Source organism: Sciurus vulgaris, assembly GCF_902686455.1.
Source record: "Sciurus vulgaris genome assembly, chromosome: 1".
Lineage (NCBI taxonomy): Eukaryota > Metazoa > Chordata > Mammalia > Rodentia > Sciuridae > Sciurus > Sciurus vulgaris.
In genome coordinates, this window is record NC_136461.1 from 183732942 (window position 1) to 183744328 (window position 11387).

General features: G+C 32.9%; 1 pseudogene across 1 annotated transcript; it reads left to right on the forward strand.

Moving 5' to 3' along the window:
* Positions 1-3021: 3021 nt before the first annotated feature.
* LOC306638258 (heat shock factor protein 2-like) lies at positions 3022-4849 on the forward strand (annotated as a pseudogene). Its single transcript has one exon. The product of its transcript is annotated as a heat shock factor protein 2-like (transcript).
* The last annotated feature ends 6538 nt before the right edge of the window (positions 4850-11387 follow it).

Consider the following 11387-nt stretch of genomic DNA (forward strand, 5'->3'; position numbering starts at 1 on the left):
GAGAATTTTGTTGTTTTTTGAATTTTATTATTTACTAATTACAGATAAAATGACAAGTAAAATGTGTACTTTTTCAGTCATTTACTAAATTTTTTTTCTTAATATTTGATTACTTTGAAACTCATTCATTATATATAAAAGAGTATTATTAGACTCCTTGAACAAACAGTACCTTCACTTTTAATATATGTAACTCAGGTAACATTAAGCAGAGGCATACATTCAAAGATAAAAAATATAATATCTTTGATATCACACCTTATCTGTTATGCTAATATGAAGATAAAATAGAAAATGACTAAATTGTCTAATGTTTCTGATTTAATATTTGTCAATTCTATAAAAACATAACCTTTTCGGATTTTCTTAAAAAATATTTAATATACTTCAACTAAGAATCTAAGTCTTGCTTTAGGTAATATTAAGCATTACCATAATAAAATATATCTGCAGTTAAGCCCTATAAGTTATTTTCTTTTAAAATACCATGATTTATTTTTGTGTAAACACTTCATACTCATTATAAAGAGTTCAAATAATACAAACAGTTAGAAACCTCAACACATTATCTCCAAATTCTCTTGTTCTTTTGTCAGCAACAGTTATTCAATTTATGTAACATTAGTTCAAACACTTTTGTTGTTTTATTAGTTACTGGTAACTCCTTCCTTTCGGGATCATACTATGGGGTGCTCTGAACAATATTCTGTTTTATTTCAGAATCATTCTAAACAGTTTAAATAGTAGATTATTGGATTACTGCTTGAGTCAACCAATACTTATTGATCGTCTACATTTTACTAGGTACACTGGCAATAAAATAAGTGATAGAAAATATTACTTTAGACGTAAGCATAGACTAGGCTTGTACTTCCCAGAATAATATAAAGTTCACAGCCATGCATGGTGGAGGACACCTGTAGTCTTAGTGATTCATGCAACTAAGGCAGGAAGAGTACAAGTTTGAGGCCAGCCACAAATAATTCAATAGTTTTAGTACACATTCCTCCTAATATCTATTAAGTAGAACATAGTCTTTAAGTTAGTTCTGGAAAAAAGTGTCCTTATATTGTGTTGTACTTTCTATTCTCTAAACTATATAGTTGTAAATATAATGGAGAAAACATTGTTTACCGTATTTGAAAGTGATTTAGTTCTATAGCTAGGGGAAATTCATTTGAGGAATTGCTATCAGTTACAGCTAGTTTGACAAGGAAAGCTCTCTAGAAACTGGAGGAATAATTAAGTCATTTCTTCTTTTTTAGGCAAAAGGAAATAAAAAAATTAGATGGTGACAACTAAAACTGAACACCCCATTTCCCTGCCTTGTATCCAGCTCATCCTGACTAGTAAAACTGAGTCAATTCATCAGGCAAGACAAAAAGGTAAACAGAATCTTTAATCACTGAGATGCTTAACTAGATTTAAAAAAAAAAAAATCTTTTATGTCTATTTACAGCACATTTAGATTTCATGCCTCGAAATGTTATTAATTAGAGAACATAGTGCTAATTATGAGCTATTTGAGTTACTATCTCAGAAATGAGGAGTTGATTATAAATGCAGTAATTTAAAATTATAAATCTTGATGCATAACAATACTTTCAGTAACTGCAATGGGCTAAGATTTTAGCCTACCACTAACTAACAAGTTACCCTGCACAATTTCACAGATTCTGAGAGGAGACATGGGACACCTGGGTCATGGACTACTCACCTCATATCAAGCAGCATGAACTTCAGGGCTGCTCTTACTCTCCAACTCTGCAGGATGACATGGTATGGCTCAAGCAGGTGTAGACATAATGGGTCTGTGTTGCAGATGAGGAATCATGAGCTCATGGAGCTTGTTTTTAATAATGGGTATAAGCAAAATGTCTCAAAGGGTGTCATTATTTTTATCATCCTGGAGAGTAAATAAATCTGCCTGCCTCTTGCTTAAGGAGGAGATAGTACATCTACCTTCCAGAATGTTTCACTCTATAAACAAAGTTTAAAAGAGAGTTTAGAAAAAAATCTGTCAGTGGTTCTGCTTGCCAAATATGCAGACACATCAGAGACCTATAGAAAACTGTACTAAGAAAAACTGTGATATTTGAACAGAAAAGATGATAGTTAATATTTTGATGAACTAAAACAAATATTTAAGCTGTAGTATAAATATGAAATTCTTATTAGTAAATTTAGACTAAGAAAACATTTTTAGTTGATTACCTAAATTCCAATTTCTGTAATGTAATATGGAGACACCAGGTGATACCGGTACACACAGTAGGTTACTTTACAGGAGAAACAACCTGATCTTTGGAATCCAAATATTTTATAATGGCCTATAAGCATGACTGTCTTTTGCTCCTGAGGGAGAGACACTATTGCTATCTCCTAAGACTGTTGACTATGTACATAAAGTTAAAAAAATAAAAATCCAGAAGCTGGTAGCTCCTCACTTGAAAGACATGCAGAAATGTAAGAGGTACATGGAGAATTGTCTCCCAACAGGCACCGCCAGCACCACCACCACCACTGCCACTGCATTCGGGGGTAGAATTCTGAATCCCTGCATCTGGTTAACAATGAAAATTCTTCAGCCATAAAGAAGAATAATATTATGGTACTTGCAGATAAATGAATGGAATTGGAGAATATCACGCTAAGTGAAATAAGCCAATCCCAAAAAACCAAAGGCTGAATGTTTTCCCTGACAAGTGGATGATGATACATGTGAGTGGGGGGTGGAGGGGTGAGAGAAGAATGGAGGAACTTTAGATTGTGTAGAGGGAAATGAGAGGAAGGAGGAGGCGGGGATATGAAAGATGGTGGAATGAGACAGACATCATTACCCTATATACATGTATGATTACACGAATGGTGTGAATCTACATCATGAACAACCATAGAAACAAAAAGTTGTACCTCATTTGAGTTGTACCTCATTTGTGTAGAATGAATCAAATGCAGTCTGTAAAAATAAAATAATAATAATAAAAAGGCACCTACAAATTAAAAAAAAAAAACAAAACTATGAGGCAGAGTTCAAATGTGCCGACTTTCCTCAGCAAGCTGTGGATGCTTATGGAGGAAACCCACACCAATGAGTTCATCACCTGGAGCCAGAATGGTCAAAGCTTTCTGGTCTTGAATGAACAAAGATTTGCAAAATAAGTTCTTCCCAAATACTTCAAGCACAATAACATGGCAAGCTTTGTGAGGCAATTGAATATGTATGGTTTCTGTAAAGTAGCACATATTGACTCTGGAATAGTAAAGCAGGAAAGAGATGGTCCTGTTGAATTTCAGAATCCTTATTTCAAACCAGGCCAGGATGACTTGTTAGAGAACATTAAAAGGAAGTTTTCATCTTCAAAATCAGAAGAATATAAAATTCGTCAGGAAGATTAATAAAAATTATAAGTAGTGCTCAGAAGGTTCAAATAAAACAGGAAACAATTGAGTCCAGACTTTCAGAATTAAAAAGTGAGACTGAGTCCCTTTGGAAGGAGGTGTCTGAAGTAAGGGGAAAGCATGCACAGCAGCAACAAGTTATTGGAAAGATTGCCCAGTTTATTATTACATTGGTTCAGGATAACCAGCTTGTGAGTTTGAAATGTAAAACATCTAAACACTAATGGAGCCGAAAAGAAAAACTCATTTCAGCACATAGTCAAAGAACCAGCTGAAAATCATCATCATAAAGCTCCACACAATAGGACTTAAAGGAAGGTTTAAAGCCAAGAAAGCGGATTTCAGATGACATCTTTATTTATGATAATGTGGATGAAGAAAATATCCTAGTTATTCCAGAAACTAATGAGGATGTTATATTTGATCCCTCCAACTGTAGCCAGTACCCCGATATTGTCATTGTTGAAGATGACAATGAAGATGAGTATGCACATGTCATTCAGAGTGGAGATCAGAGTGAACCAGCCAGAGAATCCCTGAGTTCAGACAGTGATGTCATCAACTCTCTCATGTCTAGTGCCATCCAGCTAAACAGGTCATCCAGTCTGACCACAGAAGATCCTTTGACCATGATGGATTCCATTTTGAATGATAACATTAATCTTTTGGGAAAGGTTGAACTGTTGGATTATCTTGACAGTATTGATTGCAGTTTAGAGGACTTCTAAGCTATGCTGTTATGGAGACAGTTTAGCATAGACCCAGATCTCCTGATTGATCTTTTCACTAGTTCTGTGCAGATGAATCCCACAGATTACATCAATAATACAAAATTTGAGAATAAAGGATTAGAAGCTACCAAGCACAATGTAGTTCAACCAGTTTCAGGAGAAGGAAGAAAATCTAAACCAGATAAGCAACTTAGCCAGCACACTGCCTTTCCACTTCTTGCATTCCTTGATGGGAATCCTACTTCTGCTGTTGAACAGGGGAGTACAACAGCATCATCAAAAGTTATGTTCTCTGTAGATAAACCCATAGAAGTTGATGAGCTTCTGGATAGCAGCCTGGACCCAGAACCAACCCAAAGTAAACTTGTTCACCTGGATCAACTGACTAAAGCTGAAGCTAGTGAAGCGACACTGTTTAATTTACATGAACTTGCTCTTGCAGCTCTGGATAGTGACATGCCACTTTTAGATAGTTAAATCCCTAAGAAGTGGACTCAATGTGTACATATTCATCAAAATGATGAACTATTTATTTTAAAGCATCATTGGGTACTTTTCTTTTGTAAATTGCTTTGTTTAATCAGATACTGTGGAATCAAAGCACCTTTTGCTTTTCTCACTAACCATAAACTCTTGCAAAGTTTTCAAATGTTACTCAGCTGCCTAGAAATATACAAAATTCAGTGCATATTATTGGCATATCTTTAAGTTGGATTCAGATGGCCATTTTTCTCCAATTGTAGTAATTTGGATTCCATTTTTACAGATGGCCATTAACCCCAGTTACTTTTGTTTTACTTGTTTGATGGTGTCTGTCTGAGTTTGAGTGTAAGTCACTAGAACTAATGATAGAACTTCTAAAACTTTCTCTGTTCCAATTATTTTTATTAAATATTTTTCACTTGGCTTATTTTTAAAACTGGGAAATAAAGTGCCTGTATCTTGTAAAACTTCATTTGTCTCTCTTGGTTCAAAAAAATTAATTTATGTTTGGAGTTCATTTATGTTCAACAGGAAGGGCAAATTGTACACAAATGCTCGCTGTCTGTTATGGTTCCAGCTCAATATACATAGAAAGAATGTGGGGATGAGTTGGAATTGTCCCATCCACTTCATTGGAATAGTTTTAAGTAAACGTTTTCTAGTTTTTTTTTTTTTTTTTTTTTTTTGAACCATTCTATCTAGTAAAATAAATACAATGAATGTTGAAAAAAAAATTGTCTCCCAACAATAAGAATTTCTATGAAGAGCAAAAAGGAGGAAGAATCTAAACATTCAGGATTCCTTGTATAATTTGTAAGAGGTTTCCAGAGCAGAGTAGCACCCACCCCCAAAGTAAGTGTCTTACTAAGTTGCTAAGGGTCTCACTAAATTTATGACTCTGGCCTTGAATTTATAATCCTCCTGCCTCAGTCTCCCTAGTTGTTGGAATTACAGGGGTGTGACACCACACCCAATGTAGTATCTAACTTTCCACAATAACTTGGAGGCTCACAGTTTTTATTATCTCACTAGAAGGCAGAAAATGCCAATCAATAAATGGGTTAAGGAACTGAACAGACACTTCACAGAAGAAGATATACAATTGATCAACAAACATGAAAAAATGTTTGGCAATTTGAGAAATGCAAATCAAAACTACTCTAAGATTTCATCTCACTCCAATCTGAATGGCAATTATCAAGAATACAAACAACAATAAATGTTGGCAATGATGTGGGAAAGAAGGTACACTCATACATTGCTGGTGGGGATGCAAAGTGGGGCCACCATTATGGAAATAAGTATGGAGATTCCTCAGAAAACTTGGAATGGAATCACCATTTGATTCAGTTATCCCACTCCTTGGTTTATACCCAAAAGACTTAAAATCAACATACTACAGTGACACAACCACAACAATGTTTATAGCAGCTCAATTCACAATAACTAAATTATGGAACCAAACTAGATACCCTTCAACAGATGAATGGATAAAGAAAATATGGAATATATATATATAATGGAATATTATTCACATTAAGGGGGGAAATAGAGAAGAATAGAGTTGCTTTATATTAGGTAGAAGAGAATGAAGGGAATGGAGGGAATATGAGGAGGGAATGATAGTGGAATGAAACAGACATTATTAGCTCATATACATGTATGACTACATGACTGATGTGATCCTACAGTATGTATAATCAGAAAAATGTGAAATTACAGTCCATTTATGTGTGATCTATCAAAACATATAAATGCATTCTACTGCCATGTACAACTAATTAGAACAAAAAACTTAAAAAATTAAATAAAATAAATAAATAAAAAGAAGGTAAAAAATGGTGGACTTACTGAAAAATAGTTGATTTGTTTCTTTAAGGCTTCTTTCTTTCTATCTTTCTATCTTTCTTTCTTTCTTTCTTTCTTTCTTTCTTTCTTTCTTTCTTTCTTTCTTTCTTTCTTTCTTTCTTTCTTTCTTTCTGGTTTTTGTCTTAGGATTCAGAAGAGTTGAATAGACCTCTTCAAACCTTCTGCCACGTGTCTATGGACCAAGATAATTATATGCTATGAGCCAGTATCTTGGTGGAGAATGCTATACATTCTTCTGACAGGATAATATTCTTACTAAAATCCTTCTTTCCATTTTCTCAGTTTTACCATTATGAAAAGATAGATGATAAAATCTGAGGTTTTGTGAGGGTTTCAGCTTTGACATGTAATATTCAAATGCGATGTTACACAGTTCCCTGTTAATTTATTCTTTATACAATCTCCTGTCACTGAAGCTTGTAAGACAGAGAAGTAGAAACTTGACTGCATAGGAGAGGTTAAAAATGTAGTAGTAGAATGGAACATTATCAGGTAAAGACCATAGTCCTCCAATTATTAACCTGAAGCACTAATGATGGGATATATATGAAACATAGGTGATATGTAAGTTACATAAATAACCTCTCTCAAATAAATAGGTCATATTATTTGAATCATAAAGCCTTCTACAAATAATAATATGATTACTTACTTTTCTACTTCATCCATGAAATTTACAGCACAAACAGGCAACTGTGAAAAATAATCTGAATGAATTGACACATTTTTGATGTTCCACCTAAAATAGTCCATTTATTGACTTACCCTTCAAAGAATCCCTTTAGGACTCCATGGATGTCTAAGGTATTCATATCTACCACTGCATCCTTTTACTAACTCCTTTTAGTAAAATCTTCTGGTCTACTTCATTGCTCACAAATAACTTTTGCTGTTGTTCAGACATTCTCTGAGTTCACCAAAGACAGACTTCTCAAGTTTGCTTGGTTTTGCAAACTTATTTGATTCTCTAATTTTTCTTTTAGGCCTAATGCAGATAGGCAAAATTTACTCACTTCTAGGATTTTGTGGGTCCAAAGAGGATATATGCATGCTGGAATCAACCTTCATTTAGTATCAATATTTTATTTGCATGGAAGTAAACTATTCAAATTCAAGAGCTTCCAAAGCAGTGAATATAATAAATGCAACACACTACCTGATTGCAAGAGTGTTCATCCTTCCATCTTACTATACTTAAAACTCTGATCAAAGCTTCAAACTACAATTAAAACTTAGTAAGAAGCAGTAATACAAAGTCTTCTTAAAGGAGCAATATTAGAGATCTGAAGGATGACTAAGAATTAGTCATAGAACATCAAAAAAAAAAAAAAAAAGAAAAGAAAAAAGAAAAGAAGGGAAACGGAAACGAAAAAAAGACACCAGGCAGAGGAACAGAAGTCTGAATGTAGTTAACAATATATCTTCTTTAGAAGATTGGAGGCTGAGTGATAAGTCTGGCAAGAGGGACAGTTGTCTGAGATGAGGATGAAAAGGGAAATGTGATTTTATCGTTGATTTCTTCTTACTGTTTCCTTTGCCATTAATTGTTTCCTTTCTGTTTTCTTGGTAACTTTAATTCTAGAACTCCGAGACTAATATCTAGAAAAATATATATATATATATATATATATATATATATACTTATATTCTATAAATATATATATGTATATACTTATTTGATTATTTGTTCTTATTTGTTTTTCTGTACTAGGCTTTTTTGAATCTGTGTTAAAGTGTTTTTATGTATGTTAGTATAGAAACAAAGGCTGGGGAAAATGTATCTTGTTTGATATTGCGCATGAGGTTCACAGTCTCTTGAATTCTCTTGCAGGTCATACCATGCCCCGAAACACTTCCTTTCATTCTTGTAACAAGCATTCATTTTTTAAAAATATTTTTTTAATGGTTGATGGACTTTTATTTTATTGATCTATTTATATGTGGTGGTGAAAATCGAACCCAGTGCCTCACACATGCAAGGCAAGTGCTCTACCACTGAGCCACAATCTCAGTCCCACAAGTGTTCATTTTTGAAGTTAAAGTTTTAATCAAATATGATATTTTATAGACCTTTCAAAATCGTGATTTATATAGATATACATAGGAAATTTTACCCAAATTGAAAAAAAAAATACATTTTAAAGAATGTCCTGAATGTGAATAAACTTCTGAAACCACTATCTAGGTGGAGAAAGAAAAGATATACCAAAAAATTGCTTCATATGGATAAAAAATTTGCTTCTTAAAAATAGTGAAGTGAAAGATAATACAGAATACCTCATAAGTAGACTGGAGAAGTCTTTTCAAACTGTATCTCAAAATCCAGAAGCCATAAAAGTTTGGTGAATTTTTACAACATAGGCTATTAAACATAAGTACCTGTGATTTAAATATGAAATAAAGTCAAATTAAAATTTGGAAAATATACCTGTAGCTGGTATCAGAGTTCAGAAATTAGTTTCCTAAATTTTAAAGAGACTGATACACCAATAAACCAATACAAATGAAAGCATAAGTCAAAATAAATTTTTCTCCTCAAATTGTGCTTGTCAGGTCTTTTGATCACAGTGACAAGAAAGTTGATTAAAATACCTCCCAAAACTTTACAACCAGTGTAGTATATTTTAATTTTGCCTATCTTAAACTTTAGAAGTTTTCACTATGCAGTGTATAATTTTTGCAAGTGGCTTCTTTCAACAAATGATATACTCATGAGATTATTTTATATGTCATATTCTTCATTACTTTCTATATGTATAATATTCTATTCAGAGAATATATTGTAATGTATTTATTAATTATAAGTTGGATTAGTACCTGGGTAAATTTAATGGAAATATATTGAGAGTTTCCAGTTTAGACCTATTAAGGATAGATTCTACCAAAGGATGCATAATGTTTTTATGATCATTCTAGCAAGTGCTTTTTTGTGAAAATGTATATGCCCATCTGTTGCACACATACCTATGAGTGGAATTTCTTATTCACTACATACATATCTGAACCAAAAGAATGTATTACTCTTTTACAAAATAAAATTCAAAGTCAACAAATGGAAATAAAGAGCAATATGGAAAATTATTATTGGCGTCATATAAGTTAATGATTAAGAAATCATTAATAAGATGATTAAGAAATCATTAATAAGATGATTAATAAGAAATCATTAAGAGTTCTACTTGCTCTTGCTCTGGATATGAGAAATAATTTTTAAAAATCTCACTTTTAGGATAAACAACCATAAAATATGTCTTCTTAATGTGCCTCATAGCTTTCCCAGTGACTCTACATTTACTTTTCTTTGTAAAGATCACTGTATAATCATTTCTATGTGAGTCATGTCCCCAGCTAATGGTTTATCTATTGCACAATGACATAAGAATAAATACAAATTACTTTGAAAGATGTACTTATACTCATGCACATGGAGTCTTTAGTGCTGAACTTATTCTTTTATGTGAGCCTTTTCCCTACATGTTTATTTATTTAAATGTTTTCACTAGGTCTTATGAATTGCTTTTTTACCTACTCTTTGGTTTTTATCTTCCAAGTGGTTGTGAGAATCATTTCTTGGGAAACATTATATTTATGGTTGATTATTCAGGCAGAAGCAACAGTCTATAAAGTATCGTGGACACATAGTTTTTCTAAGTGTCATCTTTACTGCTTTTCTAAACTAGATGATAGCCTTCAAATCATCCAAAACTCTTCTCTCAAACCTTCCCCTGGAATATGGACTTCTCAGACTCTATTGCTCAGATATATATGGCTCTCTGTCATCTCTCAGTTTTACACTGACTTTCTAGTTGTTTGTTATGGAAACTTCTTAACATAAAAAGAAACAAATAGGTCTTACTCTTGGAATGGCATAGATTTGGGAGATGTAAAAGTGCCAGATGATTACTGTACCTAGATGTTAGAATCCATCCATATTAGCTGAAAATTCTAACAAATGATTCCCAACTTTATAATAATTTTAGGTATATAGGATAGCTTTACAATTTTTCTTAATGGATTCATTGAATGAATTTTGAACCTTTAACCTATGTTTATCCTTTTGTGTTTGAAAGAGCCACATGGTAAGGGAAAATATATATATATATATATATATGATTTTATACATATAATTATATGATTAACAAATTATATAATTCATAATATATAAATAATAAATTCCATATAATATATATAATTAACAAATTCCCCAAAACAATAGAGCATCAATGAATTTTCCCTTTATATAAAAAGAAGCACCTGTAGAGTGTGTGAAATGTATTTGTTGTAATTTCAGTATAACCATCCTGCTAATTTGTTTTCCTGTTTGCCCAGGCTAGTACTAGTTCAGCCTTCTCTTTTATTAATGCCCATGTCTTAAACATACCCCACCAAAGCCAGTGATTACAAGTAATGCAGAATTCTGTTACTTACTCAGGCATAAGTAAAACAAAGAGGCTTCTAGGTGAAGGACCCCGCCCAGTAATCTATATAATGCCAACTTCAGGTCTCAGATGTCCTGGAGAAGGAAAGGAGAGGAGAAGGCAAAGCAGAAGAGGGAGGGAGATTTCGCAAAAATTGGGTAGGTCTGGTGATGTTGTCTGCTGTGGAGTGATTGAATCAAAAGGTTTAATCAAATTTTCTTTTCTGTGAGAGAGTTTCTGCTCCCAACCTTTTTTTTTTTTTTTTTTTTCGTATTGTGTGGGTGGTTGGAAATATGTGTGGACATGTACACACAATATTGAATTTTCTACTTCATTTTTATGAGTTTTTTTTAAAAGGAAAAGTGAAATATGGTAGATTGGTGAGCAATTTGTTTTCTTTCACCACAGAAGTAATTTGAAATGTTTATGCTTTTGCATATATACAGTATGCCTGGGCTGTAAATATCTGTGAAGAACTTAGATA